General features: G+C 33.3%; 1 long non-coding RNA gene across 2 annotated transcripts in view; it reads right to left on the bottom strand.

Annotated features, from left to right (window-relative positions):
- Positions 1 to 26,902, bottom strand: part of LOC122447560 — a 46,558-nt gene that overhangs the window by 15,282 nt on the left and 4,374 nt on the right. Inside the window, exon 2 of one of the 2 annotated variants that reach the window (XR_006271278.1) lies at positions 8,719 to 8,864. The exons of the other annotated variant lie outside the window; for it this stretch is intronic. This is a non-coding gene — a long non-coding RNA (uncharacterized LOC122447560). The remainder of the gene's footprint in view (positions 1 to 8,718; positions 8,865 to 26,902) is intronic. 2 annotated transcript variants of the gene reach the window in all.

Below are 26,902 nucleotides of genomic sequence, written 5' to 3'. Positions count from 1 at the left end.
AAAGAACTGCATTCCACAGTAGGTATGGCTTGCCACATACCATGGGAGCAAATACTTAAATATCTTGCCTTGTATATGAGGGGTTGCTTAGACTGGTTATTCCTTTGTCCTCTGAATACCTGGATGTATATTTCTGATTAAAAAAACCTTAGTTCTTATGACTGCATAAGAGATTTTGAAGGGTTATTTCCTTTTATCAGAAAATTACTTTCCGCAAGCCACTTATCAATAGAAAATTACACTGAGAACGTCTAAGCTATGATATCTATAATATAAAGCCCTGTGTTGCAACCCTGAGAACACAAACCAAAATATCCAGGCTTAAGTTTGAATGCTCTGCTGTGATTAGATCTTGAATAGGAGGAACAGGCTTATCCTTTGTGGCTGATCTCATTCTAACTTTACAGTCTCTGACATCTTACCAAATTTTTCTTCACTACAGTCTTTCTGAACTTCAGTTGACCCACAAAGGTCTGTAAAAGCCGTGCATAATATAACCTCAAGCCCTGTCCTTCTCTGGAAGTTTACAGTTTTGTCGAGGTATTTATGGCCTCCTGAGGTGAAAACAAGCTGGAGTAAGATAGAACTAAGAAGAGATTTTACTCCTGCTGGGAGAAGCTGAGAATGGGCGCTCATACTTTAGTCTGAAAAAAAAGCACAGAATTACTTACAATTATTTGTGTGATGTGTTTGTGCTTTGACATTTCAATATTTTCATTCATTCATTCAGTGATGAAGATGTATATATGTCAAAAATTAAACTAGAATGTTAATAAAATTTACTTTTCCTTTATGAACTGTATGGAAAAAGCAAAAGTTGCTCAAGTAATTGGACTTTGAAAGTCTTTTGTTTGTATATAAGACTATAATGAATTGTGCACTGAAAAAAATAATCTTCTTATTAAAATCCAATGAGGTAATTTTCAAATCACAGAAATAATCATTTCTATGGAGTCTATTTGATTTTAAAGATTTTCTATCATTTTATCCAAACAGTTATTTTTCCCTTAGAGGAGTTCGGTAAGTATCTTAAAAAGTTATTTATCTGAATTTGTATTCAAATTAATATACTGTCAGCAATAATTATCCACAGTAAATTATCTTGAAAACCTTTCAAAATAAGTAACATATTGTCTCTACCACTTTACAAACCCAAGCAAACACACTCTCTGTCAACGTATTTAAATTTAGTTAGTAGTTTTGATGATCAACTATGAAAGAAAAGAGAGGAAGGAAAAAGGAACTAATGGATCACCACAAGGCAATCAGTCATGATTTTCAAGACACTGGGTGCGTCAGTTAGTATTACATTATCACTCCATAAAATGTTTAATGAAAACAAGCATATGTTCACCAAAACGGCCTTAATTTCCCCAAGTTTAACTAAACTTCAGACAGATTTCTTTCCTTTTATAGCCTCCTGACTTACCTCTCACACCTGCCCTTACAAAATCCAGATGGCCTGAACCACAGAGGTCCCTCTCCCTTTTTTAAGAGCATTTACCATAGAAAACTTAAAATTATAATTTATTCTCTGTCGTTTTGGGGATATAAATCTTTCTATTTTCCAGCAACATCCAGTTTACTCTAATTTTCTACTTTATAATTTACAGTTAATTCCATGGTCCATGTGTCTTTGACCATCAGTAAGTCCTTCCTTTCACTCTGATTATACAGTAAACATCTTGAGGGCAAGGATCTTGTGTCATGCTTCCTTTTTGTTCTTCCTGGTTTCTTTTACTCTTTAAAATAAAAACTATCTATCTATCTATCTATCTATCTATATATATATATATATATATATATATTTCAAATGTACCACATGATGGTTTGATAGACATGCACATAATGAAATGATTCTTATAGTCATACAGTCAAGTTAATTAACATATTATCTTATCTTTGTGTGTGTGTATGTGTGATGAGAGCACAGGAAATCTATCTTAGCAAATGTCCAGTATATAGTATGGTATTATAAACTGTAGTCATTGTGTTGTACCTTAGGTCTCTGGATTTATTCATCCTGCAAAATTATAACTTTTTACCCTTTTTACTGTGATGACGAACATCTCCCTGATTCCCCCACCTCCCTGTCTTGGTAACCACCATTCCACCCTCTGCTTCTATGTATTCAGCATTTTTAAATTCTGAATATGTGAGATCCTGTAGTTCTTTATTTTTTATGTCTGCCTTGGTTGACTTAGCATACTTTCAGGTTCATCATATTGCTGCAAATGGCAAGATTTCTCTTTTTTTTTTAAGACTGAATAATATCTATAACTATCACAATTTCTTAAATACTGCGTTGGTCAAAAGTTCATTCTGGTTTTTCCATAACATCTTAAGGAAGAACCTGAATAAACTTTTTGGCCAACCCACTATCTCTTAGGTACCTTGCTGGTTTCATAACCCAGGACTATCTTTCTCAAGCACCTGGGAGCCATCTCTTGAAATGTAGTTATTAAGGAAGACTGCTATATTCTTTCCTCTCTAAGAGAGGGTAGAATCCTAATTTCCATGAGTGTCTTGCTTGAAGTTGTATATGTGCTGCCGAAGCGAGCACACTTGTAAAAGTATTTCTTGCCATGAAGATAAGAGAAAGTTCCTTTCTTTTGGTAAGACCAATTAGCAAACACAGATAGCCTGATACCTCGTATCTCAACCTTGCATCTCCTTACCTCAGTATTTCCTTTTTTGCGTTCTTAGACTTCCAATACCTTTTAAAACATTTTCTTAGAGTGTCTATGTTGAAATATCTGGAGTAATTGTTTTCAAAACTGCATTCTGTTTAGTAAAATTATCTGTGATGATTAGAGAATTTTAAAGCAGGGAAATATATATTTATTAGATCTCTAGTTATAGTGCACTTAGTAAGACATAATATTGAAAAAGGCATCCTTAGTGATATCACAAAATCAACAGCTAATAATTTTAAGATCTTGCTACATACCAGACTTAAAGGTAATCACTTTGCACGCACTAACATAAACAATGAAAAACAACGCTAAAGGTGAGAAATACTTTTTCTTGAAGAGAAGTTTGGGAAAATACATACAGTTTTTGTCTTAGATTAAAATCAAATATGTCAAGTAAATGGTTCAAGTCAAATGTAAAATCCTTATGTTAAACTACAACGAAAAAAATTAAGTATTTCTAGGACTGAAGCTAAGGTGATTCTTGTTTTAAGTCTAATCTTTAAATAAACTTTGACTATAGAATCACCTCCTAAAATGTGACTGATATCATATTAAGAAGGATGAATGTATGTCCAGGCAATGGTACAGGCTAATCTTTGTCTTCTATTACTTGCTTCTCTGTTAATGTCTTTTAAAATTTGGAATACAAAATCAACCTTTTACTATGTTTATCAGATATGTAGCTGAGTAACAGACTAATCTAAAACTGGAAATAGAACTGCCATATGACCCAGCAATCCCACTTCTGGGCATACACACTGAGGAAACCAGATCTGAAAGAGACACGTGCACCCCAATGTTCATCGTGGCACTGTTTATAATAGCCAGGACATGGAAGCAACCTAGATGCCCATCAGCAGATGAATGGATAAGGAAGCTGTGGTACATATACACCATGGAATATTACTCAGCCATTAAAAAGAATTCATTTGAACCAGTCCTAATGAGATGGATGAAACTGGAGCCCATTATACAGAGTGAAGTAAGCCAGAAAGATAAAGAACATTACAGCATACTAACACATATATATGGAACTTAGAAAGATGGTAACGATAACCCTATATGCAAAACAGAAAAAGAGACACAGAAATACAGAACAGACTTTTGAACTCTGTGGGAGAAGGTGAGGGTGGGATATTTCAAAAGAACAGCATGTATACTATCTATGGTGAAACAGATCACCAGCCCAGGTGGGATGCATGAGACAAGTGCTCTGGCCTGGTGCACTGGGAAGACCCAGAGGAATCGGGTGGAGAGGGAGATGGGAGGGGGGATCGGGATGGGGAATAAGTGTAAATCTATGGCTGATTCATATCAATGTATGACAAAAAAAAAAAAAAAATTAAAAAAAATAAATAAATAAAACAAGCTTTGTAAGTATTTTTTACTTTAAACGATATGTAAATCGTATCAAATTATTTTTTAAAAACGAGTGATCAGAAATATTTAGTCTATAATTCCTTAAGGAAATGAAGTTATGATGTCTATTGTAAAACTATATATAAAATTGATCATTTAATTTTCAATAAGTAGCAAAAGAATGGAGAATGGATGTTAACTAGAAAGTATCTATAATTTTGAACCTCTCCCTGGTAGCTCAGCTGGTAAAGAATCTGCCTGCAAAAAAAAAAGAAAAGAATCTGTCTGAATGCAGGAGATCCCAGTTGGATTCCTGGGTTGAGAAGATCCCCTGGAGAAGGGATAGGCTACCCACTCCAGTATTCTTGGGCTTCCCTGTGGCTCATATGGTGGTGAATCCATCTGCAATGTAGGAGACCTGGGTTCAATCCCTGGGTTGGGAAGATCCCCTGGAGGACGGCATATGACAACCCACTCCAGTGTTCTTGCCTGGAGAATCCTTGTGGACAGAGGAGCCTGGCAGATTACAGTCCATGGGGTCACAAAGAGTCAGACATGACTGAGCGACCAAGCACAGCACAGCACAACTATTAAATACTAGATAAAAATCCTTTACATGGAATTTAACTGAATTATAAAACTAATATATCTCATAAAAGCAGCATTATATGAAAGGCATTCAATTTTTTCTCAAATATTTATGCTAAATTATACACCATTTTTCATCAGTAAACAGAAAATAGCTGCTGCCGTCTGACATTTGGATGGGTTTATTTTACTTTCTTGACTGTGTTTTTTTTATGGTTCTGCTCTCAATTGCTGCACTGCTCAATTTTATTTAACATGAAATAACCACAGCATGTAATGAATTTTAAAGCAAGATTAAAACATAAAAATCAAATAGGTTTAATGATTGTGGTCATCAAATTACTCAAGTTTTTTTTTTTCATTTCAAAACAAGGTAGCATGTTTTACTCACATACTAAATTTACTGAGGATTATTGTGCTCATGTTTGGAAGAGATAGGTATTACTTTCCATGTAGATTTAATCTTAGCACAAGAAAAATTCCTTGAAATTTACTATCACTTTTCTCATTTAATGGCTAATGATAACAGCTAAGACATTTACTTGTTAATAGTTTTCCTGGTTAATGAGTGTTTGCAACTATTTTTAGTACATTTATCAATCATACCTTGAAAATTCAAGCTTAAACTATCTTCAAAAAATTAATTTGTGAGCACAGTTAAAAAGTGTTGGCCTAGGTGTATGGATAAGAAAAACAAAAAGCTTGACACAATTGAATTGGCTGATAATATGGGTATAAAGTGGTAAAAAGATTCTTGTTCTGATTAATTTCTTGTAAACTCTACATCACCTGATGCTTGATTCATCTGACAGAATAATTCAACTTTCACTCTTCTGTGTGGCCTTATAAAATCATGCCAAACTAAATTCATTTGTTACAATTATGTGCATCACAGCTAACACTAGATAACATAGATAACAATGAAACAGTACTGTCTACAAAGAAATTTTGTGTAACAAATATCATTAACCCAAAGTATGGATGTTATATAAATAATGACTGAGTACAAGTATTATATCTTAACAGGAGTAAATATACCTAATGCCAGATATTTAATAATGAAATGGGATGATGCCATGTCTTAGTGTATATAAGAGTAGTTAGTCAATACTAATAAAGTCTGAACTGATCTTAGTCTGACTAAAAACATATGACCTAATTTTTGTAATTGTGACTTATAAGTAATTTAACCCAATAGAGAGACTATATGTTTGTTTAAAAGTACAAGAATATGAATATAAATATATATTACACATGAAATTTTAAAATATACATATATGTATATGTACATGTATACATGCCTTAGTGTATAGAAGGGTAATTGATCCATACTAAAGTCTAGATATATGGATCCACATATATGGATATAAGTGTATATATACATGTACATATATGTATACCACACATATAATATACACACATATGGATATAAGTGTGTATATACATATATGTGTATGTATATACATATATGTGTGTACATATACATATATGTGTATACACATACATACACACATATAATATGCAAGTATATATATTTATGTATGGGAATATATACAATGCAGTGTATATGGGATGTGTGTAATACAGTGCAAACTATCCACTTGTACATTTTGACTCAAAATTATATAAATTCATGTGAAGGGATTCACATTATGGGCCAGAAAGAGATACATGGTACAAAGTCAGTCTATCTGCATGCTGCTTCAATGAGGGAAATTCCACAAGCCCTGACCTACAGCCTTTTGTAATCAAGTTATTCTGCTGGTTTAAAATGTTAAAACCAATGAGCAGTATGGAAAATAAAATAAATTTACTCAAATTAATTTCCTGAGGTGCCTATTCATTGCTCATAAGTCTTGGGGAAAAAAAAATTCATAATTTACTTAGTTCCCCAGGTCATCTTGAGAGATCAAATGTACAATCATAGTTATCCTTAAATTCTTCTTCTCTTTCATTTACCATGTTTAATTAATTCCAAGTTGACCATCCTTCTTATTAAATATATTTTGCGTTAATTCTTTCCCTCCATGATTTTCTCAAATGATTCCAAGTTTCTGGCAAGCCTCATAAATAAATCCTCCACAGGGCTAAAATATCCAATACACAGATTGTGCTTGAAATTGTGAAAGACATCTCCTTGACTACATGATAGTATTATTTGTTGTGGCATATGAAAAATGAAGGGCTTCCCAGGTGCCACCTAGTGGTAGAGAACCTGCCTGCCAATTCAGGAGAAATGAGAGACACGGCATCAATCCCTGGGTTAGGAAGATTCCCTGGAGGAGGGCATGACAACCCACTCCAGTATTCTTGCCTGGAGAATCCCATAGATAGACGACCCTGGCAGGCTACAGCCCACAGAGTCACAAACAGTCAGACATAACTGAAGCAACTTAGCACACATGCATGAAATATGAAAATTTTCATGGTCTGATCCCTGAATATTCAACTTCAGCTCTGCAGTGTTTCAGGTACTCTATGTTATCTGAACATTTTAAATAACTGTGATTCTTTAAGGTTACCTCTACAGACCTCATTCCACTTTCTAAACACTTTTTTCTCATTACCTGCCAAATAAGAAGTCCTACTTTGTGAAGAGATATTGCAAATGAAACTTATTTATGAAACTCCCCCCAATTTTCTTCACCATTAGATCTATTAGACTATAACCATAATATTTTAGTTACAGTTCAGTGGCATCTTTTAAAATAATGAATTATAATAATTCCTAAATATGGTATTAAGCATCTACTTGTAATAGTCATTTCTTTCTGAGTAAGAACTTGACCTGATTCATCTTTGAATCCTTAAAATAGGACAAGAGTCATTGCAAATTTTCAGTTAAAACTGTACATTTTAGTAAAAGAAGATAGTTAATTCTTGTAAATGTAAACTGCTTCTTAGAATATCTAACTGTATTTATCTATCTAATGAGCATCCCTTTTGCATACACATGTATATATATACATGCCAATATGATTTTATTATAACTTCAAGATTTTTTCTAGTTTTTTTAGCTTTTAGTTTTTTAGTTTTATTTTTTAATAAATACGGTTTCTATGTCAAATATCCTGCAATTTTCTTATGTCTAAGCTTCAGCACTTCTATTTTTCTTTCAACAGTCTTAGATATTAAAATATTAGTACACATTATATCTTCAGAAAGTGTTTTCTGTTTGTCCATTTGACATTTCCTTTTCTTACCCAACACTCCACTGAGAAGCTATAACTTGCTTTCTAGTATTAAACTCATTATCATTTGTCTTAAACAGGTTCTCTGAAATATTTCAAATGTATTTTCACATTGCTAGTAGTTTCCATGTTATCTATCTCTCAATGAGCTTCTAAAATAATGTTATATTAAACTAAATTGACTCTTTTCTGACATAAAAACACAGATTGTATTGTTGAGGATATAATTTTAGAGAAGAAATATCTGTGATGTCATTTCACATATTATGAAAAGATTACCTTGAATAATAAGAAAAAGCCCACCTCTATTACAGAAACTGACATTGTAGATGTTTATTTATTTTTGTTACAAGAGATTTGTAATGCAGTTTCAAAAATGATAGCAAACCTCATCAACTATGGTAAGTGAAAAGATTTGTATTTCATTTCTCAAAAGTTTATCTCATTAGTAAAATATATACATGAAACATGCATTTTATGTATATACAGGAAAGAGAAGAAGAGGGAGACAAAGAGAGCAAAAGCCACTAAAAAGAAGCATTTAGAGGACAAAAAAATATAATTCAAAATTTCAAATATTTCCTTAAGTGAGAATACAATATCTGAACAATATACATTACAATTTAGAAGTTGATTGTTTTAATTGAAAGTTTGTTTTATATCATACTTTGCGGTTAAGTCAAATTGCTTCTTAAGATTAAATAAATTGTCTGTATAGTGAAAACTATCACCTAGGCAATTTTGCCATTTAACTGTTTTAGTAACAGAAATATGAATGCTTTGTTCTCTGTTTGTGCATTCATGATATATTAGTGGTTAGGACTCACTGAAGTATGAAGGTATTCAACATAAAAATTACAGTCTACTTTATAAGATATACTTACAAAGCAGCTCTCCAATAACCTGAGAGTATTGTGCCGTTGCTGTGAAGACCACTCTTACACAAACAGGAATGCTATCATTGACTAGAGTGTGTAGGAAGAGTTATTACCACATCATTTTGTTGTTACTCTCAGCTGCCTTGGGTCACCTATGACCAAATAAGCAAAGAAATAAAATGTATTATCAGAATTACATTCAAAGTGATTACGTTGTTATGGAGATACTGTCACCTATGAATAGTCCTCACTGGATAGCTTAAAATCTCTATTTCATAGTCTAGATGTATATGAATGTGGGTCATCCTTAAAATATGATATGACAAAAATGAGGAATGGACAAAAAACTAGGAATTATCTTAAATTTAGGTTAGCTAAGGTAAACTTTTTAACAACAGAATCTAATAAATGACTTACATGTCACAATACAACTATTTGACAGCATTTATGGCAATCCACTCCAGTATTCTTGCCTGAAGAATCCCATGGACAGGGGAGCCGGGCAGGTTACAGATACAGGGATGCAAAAGAGTCAGACATGACTTAAAACTAAACAACATAAGGCCTGTTTTATTCATCTGATTTCGGCTTTTAACAGTTACAAAACAAATTATTAATATATATATATATATATATATATATATATATATGTATGGTCAGTTGCTTCATTTGCAATTATTTTTTCTCATTCTGAGAATTGTCTTTTCATCTTGTTTATAGTTTTCTTTGCTATTCAAAAGCGTTTAACTAGTTTTCTTTTGTTTATTTTTGGTTTTATTTCCATTACTATGAAGGTGGGTCAAGGAGAATCCTGCTGTGATTTATGTCAAAGAATGTTCTGTCTATGTTTTCCTCTAAGAGCTTTATAGTTTCTGGCCTTACATTTAGGTCTTTAATCCACTCTGAGTTTATTTTTGTGTGTGGTGTGTGTGAATTAGGAAGTATTCTAATTTCATTCTTTTACATGTAGCTTTCCAGTTTTCCCACCACCACTTACTAAAGAGGCTGTCTTTTCTCCATTGTATATTCTTGCCTTCTTTGTCAAAGATAAGGTGCCCATACGTGTGTGGGTTTATCTTTGAGCTTTCTATCTTGTTCCATTGATTTATATTTCTGTTTTAGTACCAGTACTGCTAAATCACTTTAGTCGTGTCCTACTCTGTGCGACCCCATCCCTGGAATTCTCCAGGCAAGAACACTGGAGTGGGTTGCCATTTCCTTCTCCAATGCATAAAAGTGAAAGTGAAGTCGCTCAGTCATGTCTGACTCTTCACGACCCATGGACTGCAGCCTACCAGGCTCCTCTGTCCATGGGATTTTCTAGGCAAGAGTACTGGAGTGGGTGCCATTGCCTTCTCCAGTACAGTACTGTGTTAATTGCTGTTACTTTGTATTATAGTTTGAAATTATAGTCAGGAAAACTGATTTCTCCAGCTACATTTTTCTTTCTCAAGATTGCTTTGGTTGTTAAGAGTCTTTTGTGTTTCCAAATACTGTACATTACTTTTGTTGTTCTAGTTCTGTGAAAAATGCCATTTGTAACTTGACATGGACTGCAATAAATTTGTAGATTGTTTTGGGCAGTATAATCATGTTCATGATATTGATTGTTCCAATCCAAGAACACAATATATCTCTCTGTTTATATTGTCTTTGATTTCCTTCATCAGTGTCATAGTTTTTTACATACAGTGTCTTTTACCTCCTTAGGTAGATTTATTCATGGGTATTTTATTATTTTTGTTGAGATAGTGAATGGGATTGTTTTCTTCTCTTTCTGATTTGTTGTTGTTAGTGTATAGGAATGGAAGGGATTTCTGTGTATTAATTTTGTATCCAGTGATGTTACTATTAATAAATTCATTTCTTAGTTTTAGTAATTTTCTGGTGGTATCTTTAGAGTTTCCTATGTATAGCATCATGTCATCTGCAAAGAGTGAGAGTTTTATTTCTTCTTTTCCAATCTGGATTCCTTTTACTTCTTTTTGTTTTTCTCTGACTGTTGTGGCTAGGCCTTCCAAAACTATGTTCAATAATGATGGTGAGAGTGGGCACCCCTGTCTTGTCCCTGATCTTAGAGGAAATGCTTTCTCTTCAGAATATACAAGCAGCTCATGCAGCTTAACATCAGAAAAACAAACCACCCAATCAAAAATGAGTGGAAGACCTAAGCAGACATTTCTCCCAAGATGACATAATAACAAACACATGAAAAGATGCTCAATATTGTTCATCATTACAGAAATGCAAATCAAAACTACAATGGGGCATCACCTCACACTAGTCATGATGGCTATCACCAAAATATCTACAAACACTACACAATGGAGAGGATACGTAGAAAAAGGAACTCTCTTGCCCTCCTGTGGGAATGTAAATGAGTATAGTCACTATGGAGAACAGTATGGAGATTCCTTTAAAAACTATGAATAAAACTACCATATGACCCAGCAATCACACTACTGGGCATACACCCTGAGAAAACATAATTCAAAATGACACCTGTCCACAATGTTCATGGCAGCACTATTTACAATGGCCAGGACATGGAAGCAACCTAGGTGTCCATCGACAGATGAATGGGTAAAGAAGTGTGTTATATATAAACAATGGAATATTACTCAGCAATAGAAAGGAACAAATTTGAGTCAGCTGAACTGAGGTGGACAAACCTAGAGCCTCTTACACAGAGTGAAGTAAGTCAGAAAGATAAAAATAATATTGTATATTAACACATATATATGGTATCTAGAGAAATGGTACTGATGAACCTATCTGCAGGGAAGGAATTGAGACGCAGATATTGAGAATGGAATTGTGACACAACAGGGGAAGGAGAGGATGGGAAAAACTGAGAGAGCAGCATTAAAATATACACAGCACCATGTATAAAACAGATAGCTAGTGGGCAGCTGCTGTGTAACACAGGGAGCTCAGCCTGGGGCTCTCCGATAATCTGTTGGGAGGTGGGAGGGAAGCGTAAGAGGAAGGGAGTGTATGCATGCTTAGGGTTGATTCACATTGTTGTATGGCAGAAATAAACACAACATTGTAAAGCAATGATCCTCCAATTAAAAATTTTAGAGGAAAACTATTTAATAAAGCCAAAATACATTGAATTTCTTAACTTTAAACTGAAATGGCTTTCTGTGAGCAATATTACCTGAAAGAATTCAATATATTAATATACTAAAATGTTTGTTTTAAACATTCTTTTAATAAATATTTAAAACACATACATGAGTTAGGCATTTTTTTAATACTTTGTAATTATAAGGCAGTAACACTTTTGGTTTCAAGATATTGCCTATCAGGAGGTTGGAAGATACAACACAAGTTATAATATAGTGTGATGTTATAAACTATTAGTATATATAATGTGCCATCAAAGTATTGAGGAAAAGAGTTAACTTGGTTTCTTGGGGGATTCAAGAAGGATTTGGTGTTGCTGAACTGGATTTTGAAGGATGAGAAGTACTTAGTCCAGAGGAATAAAGGGGAAACCAATCTAGGTAGAAAGAAAAATACTATCATTTGTCAAATGAAAGAATAAACTTCTTTAAATACTGACAACTGATTATTTTCTAAATATGTGTCCCACTTACACAATAAAGAAACATAAGTGTCTCCAATATTTAAATCTATTTGAAAACTTAAAATTTTCTAAAGTGTTCATTAAGATTACGTCCAAGATGGTTGGTCCACTAAATGTTCTATATCTATTAAACACAAAACCTATATGCAATGTTACAATGAATAAGAACTAGTAAACTTGCAACATTATTAACTGAATGTAATAATTATTGATTCTAACTCAATAAATATACCAATTTTTGCCTTAAAATTTTTTTTTAACTTTTAGTTTTGCTGTTGTATACCTAGGCCTAGATTCCCACAAATCAAAAATAAAAACAAAACAAAAATAGCAGACAATGCAGAATCTGATATATTCCTCGTAAGATCTTGCTCTAATCACAGGTACTTGCTTATCAGTTCAAGGACATCCTGAGGGCTGTGTATCTTTTGTCACAAAATTTCGTAATATAATGGTATACTTTAATCCTATTATTATCCTACCTAGCTATGAAACTTTAAGATGTACACATTCTTCATTAATAATTTATTGTAATCTGTAGAGCTATTAGAAAATTTCATCTCATAAAATAAGGGGTTCAGTGTGCAAAGCTGTCTTTCTTTCAGGATATTTTAAGGTCCAGTCAGGACCTTAAAACTGACTGGCTTATTCACACATCTTATATAATTATTTTTACTTATGTAATAAAGGAAGAACATATTGAAGCATAAACTACCATATATTTTACAAAGGAAACAAAAATACCTATAGCATTTCACTATTTAATCAAATAAAAAGTACAGGCTTATAATCAAACTCTGCATTATCAGTGCCTTACATCTATATATTGACAATTTTCTGTAGAATATCTCTGTGAAACCATGAGGTTCTTCCAAGTTGACTTCATTTTCATTATTCTTGTTTGATGCTCCCATTATTACATCTTACTGAAAAGAATCTCTTTAGCATTCTACTTGTTCTTTCAATTGCCTGTATTTTCTTCAAAACATCTCTAGTTCTAATGATAACAGCGTATTTCTGATCCATCTTGATTTTTCTTGCTCCAAGACATAAAACCAACAACTGTCCAAGGATTTCTGGTTTCCTTAACAGCTAAATATTTTAGGAACATAATTGGGAAAACCAATGGTGTTCCTGAGTTTGATGGTGGGCAAAACACTTTTGGCAGTTGCCATTTGTTCCCCTTAACATTAACAGAATGAGAGTACATATTTTAAGGTAATGTATTGACAATGAATTTTGAACACCTTTTTTTCCTGTATATAGTTGGATCAGCCCTTAAGATTGCTTCTATTTTCACACCACACGTCTCTGAGGCCTATGGAAGCTGAGATGTGCATAGTAATAGGGAAAAAGGGGGAATTCTATAAGAATAGTTCCTTTGAGAAGGAAATGGCAACCTACCCCAGTATTCTTGCTAGGGAAATCCCATGGACAGAGGAGCCTAGCAGTATACAGTCTACAGGGTCACAAAAGAGTTGGACAGGACTTATCAGCTAAACAAGAACAATAAAGTACATAAAAGTAATATTGTCATTTCATGGGGAAAAAAAAAAACAAAAAACTTCATGAGGTTTTTACAAAGGGATAATGTATGACTTTTTTGTTCATCTCCAAAGCATTTGGTTTTGTTTCCACACATGCATGCACACATTGGTTTGTTAGTATACTATATTTAAAGTTTTGTTTTTTGTTTTTGTTCTTGCACTTTTTTTCCAGGTTCAATGGAAACTGTTTGACGGGAGGATGGCAAAAACAGATATCATTTTAAAATTTTGCTTTAGTTACTGAGATTAGCAGACATGAGATTAACTAGGCAAGGAATGAAACATTAGCACTAGTTAATGAAGCACTAGCCCAGGTAAGGAGTTGTGTTGTTAGACCAGAGTGATGGCAAGGTTAACTAAGAAGCAAATTGATACAAGAGGTATTTAGAGGGAGAATCCAAAGTGATTTTTCATTTAATTGGATAAGCAGTCAGAAAGCAAAAAGGAAAAGTAGGGTACCCTTCAAGTCTGAAAGGTAAATACCACATCTAAACCTTGTTGAACTGGGTTGATTATGGTACATTTACTGCAATAGAAAACACTGGAAGAGGTGAAAGATGTTTGTTTTGTCTTTTTAACATTAATAGCCTTTAGATATGTTTAAATTAGAATCGCCATTTTTTAATATTCACATTAAGATATACTATAATTTAACTCAGGAGGACTTCTTGAAGAAAATGAATCTTTGAAGGATATCAAGCACATAGTTTATCAGAAATGATAGGTTTTGACATTTTAAATGAATAAAAAAGATTGTGAATACAGTTTTGGATATATTAGATTGAGGTAGCAGTGAGATGCTCATTTGAAGGTATCTAAAAAGCAACTGAACTGAACTGAACTGAAAAGGCTATTACACAGCTCTGAATCAGAAACAAAGTCTCAGCAAAAGTTGCATATTTAGATTTATTGGTGATATTATAGGTGATAAGTAACATCTTAGAGGAGCAAATCAGATCACCTACCCATCATTCAGAGAGCAAAGAGGATGGGCATTTAGCATAGACACAACCTAATATTCACAAGTCTAGTAAAGGAGGACAGAGAAGCAAGAGACATTGAGAATGAACAGCCAACAAAGTAGGAAGGAACCTGGAGGTGATTGTGCTCTAGAAGCAAATGGAAAGGTTGTTTCTCAAAATGGAAGGAATGATCAACAGTATTAAATACTATTGCAAACTACCGTAGATGTGGAATTAATTAGATTAATGACAATATGATAGTCATTGGTTATTATGCCAAAAAATGCATTTAGTGAGTTACTGGAGGCAAAGTTGAGTCTAACTTGACTTGATGAATGATTAGAATGTAAAACATTAGATATACACAGAAATTACTTTGGCTGGGAAAAATATGAAATAGTAGTTGCTAAAAGAAAACTAGGATTAAAAGAACAATTCATTCTGTCTTTTCATTATCAACACTGGTAACCTTGAAATATGTTCACATTAGAATTCTCATTTTGAATGCTCACATCAAGATATACTGTAATTCAATTTATGAGGACTTCTTGGGGAAATTAAACAGATAGCAATCATAGAATTTGTCAGAAGTGACAGATTTTGACATTTTAAATGAAGGGAAAATTATAGGCAGAGTGTAAAGTGTGGTGTGTTCATAAAAATAGTAAATATTTGTTTATTAGTAATATATTTTATAAACATAATAGCATAAAAGGGGCATTCATAAAGTACTCAGAATTATGAAAATAAGTTTAAAATTAATAAATTTTAATAACATTTTAGATTATATTATTTCAATGTATACCATTTATTTGTAAACACAGTATATTCAAGTCTGTGTGAGTAACTAGAGAATAAAGGCTTTTTTCAGGAATATTTTATTCATTTCCACAAATATAATGCTGAACTGGATATGTATATTTTAACAAGTGCTGTGCAATGTCTTTTACTGAAGTTGGTTTTATTTCCTTTACCAAGAGAAAGGTGATGAAAGGATGTGCTGCAGGCAAAGGCGATGTCAAGAAAAGACAGATGATCACCAACCACAAGTGGACATTTTCTTGTTGACTTCTGTCTTTTCTGTCAGAAAAATTTCACTGAGGTTTGATACTTTCAAAATATTGAACACAATATTTTCAAAATGGTTAACACTGATACAGAACACAGTTTAAAATATGAAATTTTTTCAAGTTTCCAATTTTTATATCTATTAACTTTGTTCACTCAAAACACAAAGATGATTGCCTGACTTAAATATTCTTCTGAATTGTCATTTTGCTTTAAAAATCAAACATGTTCCTACAATTAAAACATAAATTAAAATAGGAAAAAAATAAAGTTATTTGACCAAGGAACATCAATGTGTGTATTAAGCATAGCAGACGAAAGTGAGGTAGGGAAGAGCATATTTACATACTCTCCAAACACCTTCACACAAATATTTATTAATTACAAAGAAAAAAATAGGAAATTTATGGTGAAGAATCCTAGCAGGCACCATCTTACTCAAAAGATCAATGTTGTCATCTGCAATTTGACTAATAAATATCACGTGCTACCCAGCAGGAGACCATCCATAAAAAGAGCACATCACTAATGTGATATCCCAAATGTGTACATCCCAAATCTGCCCATGAGGAAGAATAGGCAAACCAAAGCTAAGGCACATTCTATAAAATAACTGCCCGGTTTTCTTGATCTTCTTCAGGAAAGTTAAGGGCATCAAACTCAAGCAAAGACTTAGTAGCTGCTCCATGTCAAGGTGGGGAGAAAGTTATGGCAAGTGGGTACAACTTATGATCCCAAATGAGGTCCTTTTGTTACAAAGAACATGTCTGGGGCATTTGGCAAAGTGGTATGGGATACCTGGGGGAAGGGTATGTAGGGATTCTTGCTACTTTTCTGTAAGTTAAATAAAATCTTTTTTTTTTTTAAAGAAAAAAACAGTCAAACATATACCGTTCATTTAGTTCTCTGACAGCATATGTCAGAGATCTTGTTTCAAGATAAAATACATTAGTTTACTCTGTTGTATGAAATATTTTGGATTTTTAAATTTATCTGATGATTACTTAGTTGATCTCATAAAATGAAACTATTTTTTAAAAACTGGTTGATTCTCTAAGAAAGGTCTTTGCTACATTGGTTTCTGTAAAAATAATCAATTCTATTTAAGATATATTTTGATATTTCTTATTTTTTATATTTTCTTGTTAAATGTTTCTATGATTATTTTGGAGACAAATATTTGCCAGTTAATCTCTAATGTAAAAAATGTTTTTTACATGATAAATAGGTGAAAAATTTTTATTAATTTTAATCAGATTAATGAAAACAAATACAACTTAATATTAGGGCATAGAATTATAATTTGCTTAACTTGTAGCCTGTCCTTAGATTACTTAAATGTAACTTTGAAAATACATGTCAAAGACTTGTGCAAAAGTCAACTAATTTTAACATCAACTTTTCTTTTTTTTTTTGGCAGCACTACATGGCACATGGGAACTTAGTTCTCCAACCAGGGATAGAACGCATGTCCCCTACATTGGAAGCATGAAGTCTTAACCACTGCACCACTAGGTAAGTCCCGAGCACCTACTTTTTAAAATTTTAAAGCACTTACCACTCTAAAGTACCATCCATATATCACTTATCCTCTGCATTTATTGTCTGACAATTAGAGCTTTGTCTTTCCTACCAAATCATGAGCTCTTGATCTTCAAATGGGTTCTAATGGAAAATTTTTGATTCAAGGAGGTATAGTTAGCAAGAAAAAAGTCATTTCTGGGCTAACTTTTATTTAAAATCATTCAAAATTAATATATTATATCTAAAGGATTTGGATAACATTGTTAACTAGAATAAAATATTTTAATTTAGTATTTTGAATCACCAAAGGAGTAAAGATTGAGAAAATGTATGAGTGTTTTACAACTAAGGTGTTTTTGGTTTAAAAATGAGTTTGCTAGATTAAAAGGATAAAGTATAAAAATAGTGGTATCTAATTATGGGTCAACATGTAAAGGCAAGTTATGGGTGACTGAATTCCTTGACTTAAATAATTTGGCAGCTATGGAAATTTAGTATAATTTTACTTTGGCTATATTTGTTTTGCAATATTATACTGGTTTCACTTGTATAAGAATTATTGGAATCAGAAAAACAGGTGGTAATAATGCAAGCATGATATGTTGAAGTTCCAAGTCATCGTGAATATATAAAGGTTTCATAAGGTTTGATAACTTTGAATTGAGCAGGGGAATTTTAAAAAAGGAAAATATTGCACGGACAGCCAAAAGTGTTAAAGGTTTTAGTAAAAAGAAAATCCAAGAGTGGTGGTGCCATTATACTATGGAAGAACAAATAGGATCGTTGTTGACTAGAAAGTATGGAAATGATATATTTCTGGATGAAAGGAAACTAAATAATCACTATCTGCTTAACAACTGAAAAGCATTTAATGAGTATCTTCTTAAAATTATAACACTGTGTTGGCTCTATGGAGGACAAACTATATAAAATGCGCTCATTTTAGAGTTAGGATAAGCAGGAGAATTAAAATAGATTTAATTATTCAGTGAAGACTTATTGAGAGCCTATTTTATGTCACACTACTGGCAAGGATCTGAACATTACTGCATATGTTCACTTCCATAAAGTGCATCAAGTTGAGTAAAGAATATAAATAAAGTAAGAATAATTATATAAAAGAGGCACACGGACTATTATATTAGACAAGGTAAGAAGGGCTCTAAAGGACAACATCAGGGCAGAAGTAGGGTATCAAAGTTATTTCACAATTGCTATCAGGAAGAATCTAATTCATTCATTCAAAATGTTTGCCTATTATCTATCAGACATTGCATTAGAATAATATTTAACTCCCTAGTTATCTCAGACTTTATAGAGAGTTTTCATTGTGTTAGTTGCTCCACATTCTTGTCAACATTTGGTGCTTAGTGTTTTGGAGTTTGGTTATTCCAATAGGTATATAGTGGTATCACCTTATAGTTTTAATTTGCAATCTCTAATGACTCATGTGATGCTGAACATGTTTCTATATGCTTATTTGCCATCTGTGTATCTTCAGTGAGTTGTTCGGCCACAACTTTTCACCTCTGCTGTTATGCCAAAAAATTAGCTATAGATAATATATAAGTTTATAAGTGTGCTTGGGTTCCAATAAGACTTTACCTACAAACACTGAAATTTGAATTTCATAAAGTTTCTATGTTTCACTAAGTATAATCCTTCTTCTGATTTTTTTTCCCCCATCATTTAAAAAAAAATGTAAAGACTATTCTCAGCTTTCAAATGGAGCAAAAGGAGAATTGATCTCTGAGTCTTAGTGTGCTGAATTCTGGCCTTAATCATTTATCTAGACAACAACTGGAGGCAGGAAAAAAAAATATTTAAAAGACAGTAGAAAAGACAGTTACTCCAACAAGTGGTTGAAGTAGGTGGAAAAGTAAGAATATTTAAGAACTATAACCAGCTATAACTCTTATTATTCTAGTTTTAAAATATTTTTTACTATGCTCTATCATATGATAGGTCCATTACACACTTGATCGAGAAGTATTAATAGAATAAGCAGAATCTGTAATAGGTTTGGCTATATAAGAGAATAAGCTGGAAAGAGAAAACAAGAAAAAATACAAAGGATCTTTGGAAAACTTAAAGAATAATCAAGTGTTAATTTAGATGGTAGTATTTGTAAGATCCTAGGATATATTATTTAAAAAAATAAGTGAAGAGGAAGAATATACATAAGAAATACAATAGGAAGTCTCAATATTTCATGATTTATGTGATTGTAAAGGATGGTAGAATTTTGTTATACAGTAATAGGGAAAACACTGTAGATAAAGACAATTCCATAAATAATCATGAGAGACTATTAATATGCATGTATGTACGTTAATGTGAATTAATCTTGTTCTTCTGTTACATTACATTTTACAGTCACAGCCCTTATTTATAATTAAGGAAATAGGCTCCCTGAATGGCTGGGCATAAATTATGCTTATATTCTGACCAGGCATAATCCAGTAAATTATTGAGACTTAAGTAAATTCAATTATTTTAATACATTTTTGTGAAGACCCTATTATAAGGCTGGTATGTTTCTCTTTATTAAGTTACAGATAGAAGTTAAGTACACAGTCTTGATTTTGGAAAGTTTGCAAACTATTTATCAGAAGTCAGAAGACCTTAAAGTACAATGTGATTGATACTAAATCAAGAACATGAATAAAATGCAACATGGTCAAAGAAGAAGGAAAGAACAGTTCTGCTCTAAACCGGGCAGGGGAAGGAAGTAGAAAAGTGAACCTGTTGGGCTAGTGATGATACAATGTCTGGAAGTTATTTAATATTAAAAGTAAATGTGGACTCCCCTGGTGGTCCAGTGGTTAAGAATCCACCTGCCAATGAAGCAGACACAGGTTTGAGCCCTGGTCCAGGAAGATTCCACATGGTCCGGAGCAACTGAGCCCGTGTGCCCCAGCTACTGAGGCCTGCACTCTAGAGCCTCATGCTTCAACTACTGAAGCCCAGGCATCCTAGAGCTCTTGCTCTGCAACAAGAGAAGCCACCACAGTGAGAAGACCATGCACCACAACTGGAGAAAGCCCCCATGCAACAACGAAGACCCAGTACAGCCAGAAATAGATAAATAAGAAAGCCACTAGATTTTCCAAAGCATTTTTTCTCAGCTCTACTTTGTAATTACATTCATTACCTAGAGAGGAAAGTCATTTTATGTGTAGGTCAATTAAATGGCATTAAAACTTTAATTTGATACCTCTACTTACAGGATAAGAGATGAATTTCTCCTGATTCTTTAACCCTTAAGTTATCATTTTACTGAAGAAAAATTATTGCCTTTGTGGCAATTCTCTTTCTGTTCACTACATGGGAGAAACATGTGACTCTCCACATAATCAGCTTATGCTATATTTCAGTTCTATAGCTTGTATAATTGCTTCCAATTTTAAACTGCTTAAGGCCAATTAAGTGAATGATTATTACAATTTTATTATTTCAATTAACCTTTTGTAAACTTTCAAATATCTAAATTTCTCTTTATAATGCCTGATGATAGTAGGCCAATGTTAGCTAATTCTAACTTAAGTTATGGGGAGAGTCTAAAAAATGTATTTGTGAAATAATGTGTGTGTGTATACACACACACACACACATATACCTACTTCAATGATAACTAGGATTAAAGTGCTATCATATTGTATTTCATAGATGTTTGTTTTGTTTCTTTTACAAAAATATATATCTCTTCTTGCTATGGTAATGCAAGTAGGCAATTCAAACCTAAATGAAAATATGCATTTGCAGTTAAAGAAAATGAAGTCCATCCAAATTCTACTGCAGTATGAAGTAGGTGGATGAACTGCAAGCTATTTAAACTTTTAAGGTTCTTTCCAATTACTTTGTGTGTGTGTGTGTGTGTGTGTGTGTGTGTGTATGTGTATGTGTGTAGAGGGTGGATAATATTTCCTTAGTGTGTGGTTAAGACTGAAACTGTATATATCAAAGTCATAATCATTTGCTTCTTTAAAAAATTTAAGCCCTGATATTTGGCTCCTGTCCTGTGAATTTGTTGAAACTAATGCTATACCTTCCACAGACTTCATAATACCTTCTGCCTTCTAACTCCATCCAGCTTATATAGTTTTAAACATCTATATTAAGTATAAGTATATATATATACACACAAATATATATATAATACAATGAGTATATTTATACATATATATACTATCTTACAAATCACATGATTTAAATTAAAATTGTTTTTAAAAGTTCTAAACATTTTCAAGAGAAAAGGGGTTAAAATATATATCCACACACACACACACATATATATATATACATATACATCCCTAAAATTGAATGATATTTGAATTTTGACATGTTATATTTGCTTTCTCTCATTTATCCCAAATCACAATCCTAAAAAAACAAATTATGACCATTTCAATTCTTATTAAAAATGCATTTTTTATACTTTTTTCTTGTGAAAAATAAGTTTCTAATGATTAGATACACTTCCCACTAAACAATGGCCAAAAATATAATCTTATACTTCGATTTTTCTCATAATTCATGTTTACAGTCTAAGGTTGAGTGCACAGCTTTCAAAGTAATCAGAAAGATGTAGTTAGATATTTGGAAAAATCTCAGACACAAGTGATCTGTTCACTACCAGAATCTGAGTATTGGAAATGTGAAAATTAAAAACATACTTTTGAACAGAATTGTTGAATAATAAACTCTAAAAATATATAAACTGTATAAGCAGTAAATAGATTAGAATTTTAAAATATGCAAGATTTAAAACTGTAGCAGTTATGTAGTGGCATCACAATAGAAACATCAAAATATATGTGCCTGAAAGTACAAGATAACAGAGTAAATCCAGAGCTAAAGAGTTACTTCTGAGAAAAATTAAGATGAACAAACCATCTTAAAAGTTAGCCAAACCAAAAGTTAGCCAAAAAAAAAAAAGGATAAAAAGTAGCAGAAAAAACAGACTCATCAAATGCAGATAGCTAGCAAATATTTACTAGAATAATGGAGGCTTTGTGCTTTAGTGATGTAGCTCCAGATTCTGTAGTTTATAGAAACATAGGGCTTCCCTGGCAGCTCAGTTGGTAAAGAATCTGCCTGCAATGCAGGAAACCTCGGTTTGATTTCTGGGTGGGGAAGGTCCCCTGGAGAAGGGAAACTACCCAATCCAGTATTCTGGCCTAGAGAATTCCATGGACTGCACAGTCCATGGGGTCGCAGAGAGTCAGAGTCGGACACAACTGAGCGACTTTCACTTTCAAAGGAGGTTCACTGAACAGACTATATCTTGAAAACTTAGTATCATTATCTCAGAATTAAGGAGAATGAGGAAGAGCATCACAGGGAGGAGAGGAACTGATCTAAAAGAAGACCTACTCTAATTACCTCTTGTACCAATACAGATTAGAAGATCAATATTCTGTGTTTGCCAGCATGATAAAACATATAGAATAATGACAGAAGGATCATAAAAGCTCCAAGTTAATTAGATTGTTCAAAGACAGCATTTAACTAAAGTGCCAAACATAAATAGATGGAAGATAGGCAGGTAGATAGGTAAAGGAATGCTGCTGTACACCCTACAAGGTTCAGGACAGCCCCTTCTCAACAAAGATTTATCTGGTCCAGTATATTAACAGTGCTGAGACTGAGAAATCAATCTATATTTCTATGCAATGTTTTTAGTCGTTAGGTTATAATACACATCTTTATTAGTTTGCTGCATAACAAAGAACCATAGTTTAGAGAGTTCTTTTATACACACACACACACACACATTTATTATCTTGTCATTTCTGCAAGTAATGCAGAGACCCGCTTAGGGTCTCAATAGGAGGAAATCAAGTTGTCATGTAGATTACATTCCCATCTTGAGTTTCCAAGCTTGTTCACATTATTGGCAAAATTCAGTTCCAAGAGGCTATAGAACTGAGGTATTTTCTTGCCAGCAGTCATTTTGGGTTTCTCTCAACTACCAACAGCTGCCTTCACTACATAGCCAGATGGCCCTATCACAAGGAAGCTTATTTCTTGTGGGCTAACAGGAGACTCCCATTTCAGTTTGCTATGAAGACATCATATAACATTATTTAATCATGCGAACAACTATCTCATCACTTTTGCTACACCAGGTAAAGAAATGAAGTGAGCCACGGTGCCACCATATTCACAGGTCCTGCCTACCCTCAAGAGAAGGATATCAAACAAGGTGCTAGGAATGTAGGGGCTAGGAATCTTGGGAACCACCTTAGAATTCTGCATACCACAGCTTAATGTGTGGACCCACAGTTGTTCTCTCGGTAAAATGCAAAATACTGTCCTCTTTTTCCAAAGTTCTCAAGAGTAGAATTCTGTATAGCATCAGCCCAAAGCCCCAATAATCTCCTTCTATTGAACCAAATCTCATCAGGTCAGCAGTGCAAAGTCCAAAATCTAAATCAGATCCAGATGTGGGTAAACTCCAGGCTGTAAACTGATAAAGTGTAGTTGATATATTACAAGTTCTCACTCTGTGGAACTGTGAACCTGAAGAAACATTTTATCTACCTGAAGCTGTCCCAGTAAATGGTGGAAAACTGACTTTTTCTTAATCAGGTTTTAAAGCCTGGAAATAATGTTTCATTAGCTCTTGACTCTATCCTCTATGTTGTCTTTACTTGCAAAAGTAAAGTTAGAACGTGTTTCCAATAAACTGGAGTGTCTGACAGGCTTTTGCGTTTTATATTCTTTCACTTCAAGCTAACAGTGTTTCTGTCAATATAATTTTCTCAAGAACCTTGTGTGTCTTGCTTGCATTTTATTGAAATTCTTCACATTAGAGAAAATCCACACCCACAGATAACTTTAAGACAATCATTTCTCAAAAATTAATTGAACTTATATGCCTGGTTTTATTTGGAGACTGTCTATTCTATTCCATTGATCTATGTGTCCATTTTTATGCTCATTCTATGCTGTTTGGATTATTATAGCATTATTATATAAAATGTTGTACACCTTAAATATATACATTTTTACTAAAAACAAATGAAATGGCTGAGATAAAATGTTCTGAAGCTTCCTAGAGCCTTCAGGTTTGGTTGAGAAAACCTTTGAATTTCACCCTTAATCTCCTGAAGGGCCACTTTGATTAAATACTCTGAAGTTGTGAACTAATGTTATATAGCAGCAAAAAAAGCATAATAAAATAAAAAAAATAAAAATAAAATTAAAAAAGGGTTTTTTTCCTCTCTGCCCCTTTTAGCACTATTTCTGCCTTAAAACATCATCTGGGAGGTTGAAAGTTTTCAAAATTACCCAGTCCAGGTTCTATTTTGTTTAATGGTTATTCCATCAGTTTATTTCTCTACTTTCACATTTTATTATAAGCAGCAGGAATAAATCATGCATCTTCAACACTAAACTTGAAAACTCTCTCAACTAATTATCTAAGTCCTTTGTATACAAGTTCTGCTTTCCACATAATCACAGGACATATTTTCACTAAGGTCGCCATCACTACATCACAAGGATCCTATCTTCCTCAAGTCTCTAATAATGGATTGCTCATTTTCATCTCATCCCAAACCAACAGCATCTTTAAAGTTCATATTTCTACCAACAGTAAATACAAGGCAATTTAGATTTAGTCTATTCTGCTTCTCAAATTTCTTTCAGTATGTACCTTCTTCCTGCTTCCAGTTCCACTTGAGACATTGCTAGGTAATCGTTATGGCAGCTTCCTACTTTTATATACCACAAACTTCACTGCTTAAAACAACATCAGTGTATTAGCTTGCACTTTCTGGAGGCTAGAAATCTGGGTGTGGTATAACTGGGTTCTCTTCTTAGGGTCTCAGATGGTATTAGCCAGGCTGAATTCTCCTCTGGAACTCAGGTCCTCTTCAAACTTATTTAGGTTTTTCACAGAATTCAGTTACATTTGGCTCTAAAGCTCTACTTTCTTGCTAGAGCTTGCTAGAGCATCTCCAGATGCTGACCACACTTTGGTCCTAGCCATGATCCTACTTACAACATGGCAGCTTTCTTCTTCAGAGTCAAAGGAGAGTCTTATACCTGTTTAATCAGAGGAGTTATATACTGTATTGCAATCATGGGCATGGCTACTCAATAACCAATTCCACATATGTAGCCCATTCAAGAGAAGACTATCCATCATATTGATAGGTCCTGCCTATACTCAGGAGAAGGCAATGGCACCCCACTCCAGTACTCTTGCCTGGAAAATCCCATGGACAGAGGAGCCTGGTAGGCTGCAGTCCATGGGGTCGCTAAGAGTCAGACACGACTGAGTGATTTCACTTTCATTTTTCACTTTCATGCATTGGAGAAGGAAATGGCAACCCACTCCAGTATGCTTGCCTGGAGAATCCCAGGGACGGGGGAGCCTGGTGGGCTGCTGTCTATGGGGTCGCACAGAGTCAGACAGGACTGAAGTGACTTATCAGTGCGGCAGCAGCCTATACTCAGAAAGAAGAGATTTTATAGAGCACATAAAATGAAGGATAGGAAACTTGGATGCCATCTTGGAATTTTGTCTACCACAACATCTTAAACTTTTTAGTTTACCTTCAATTAATTGTAATACTTAAACTCTAGAGTAAGAACCTTGCACTAGTAATGTGTTTGTATTATTGTATCATTGGTGTAAGCATTTCAGTATTGGCTATATTACAAATTCCACTGCGCACTGTTATCACTTTTGCTTAACTGTCAATTGCATTTTAAAGACATTTAAACAATAAGAACAATAAACAGTTTATATGTTTCCACATATTTCTGACTTTTGCTACACTTCACTTCTTTATCTGCATTAGATGTCTATCTGGTATCTTTTCTCTTCCTAACCTTCCTTGTTGTGCAGGTGTTCACTTCAGTAATTCTTTCAAGATTTGTATGCTGAAGAAGGCTTTCTATTACCTTTGTATTTGAAAGATATCCCTGGTGTGTAGGATACAAGTAGCCCAGTTTTTGTTTTCTATCAACATTTTAAATGTGTTTTCCGCCTTGCACCATTTCTGAGGAGAGTTCTGCTTTGATCCTCGTCTTTGTTCCCTTTGGTGTAATTTGTCTTTATTTTCTGGCTATCTTTAACATATTCTCTTCATCATTCATTTAAGCAATCTGATTTTGAATTACCTTGGTAATAGTTCTCTTCAACATTTTTGTGTTTTTTTATTAATATTCTTGGTTATATAAATTTATAGTTCTTATCTATTTGGAAAATTCTTAAGACAATGTTATTTCAATTTTTTTGTTGTTATCTTTCTTTCTCATTGCAATCTTTCAGGGACTCCAATTATATCTGAAACATTTAAGTACATTTAAGTATTTCAGTCTACTTAAAATTTCCCAAAGTACACTAGAACATTTTTTCAATTCTATTTTTCTATTCCCAGTTCTAAATTTGATAATTTATTTTGTCTTCACATTAACTAATTGGACTTCTTTCCTACAATTGTCTAATCTGCTGCCAATAAATTTCTGTGCATTTG

Source organism: Cervus canadensis, chromosome 9, assembly GCF_019320065.1.
Source record: "Cervus canadensis isolate Bull #8, Minnesota chromosome 9, ASM1932006v1, whole genome shotgun sequence".
In the NCBI taxonomy this organism is placed as follows: Eukaryota; Metazoa; Chordata; class Mammalia; order Artiodactyla; family Cervidae; genus Cervus; species Cervus canadensis.
Note: the sequence above shows the minus strand (reverse complement) of the source record. Positions and strands in the feature narration are given on the sequence as shown.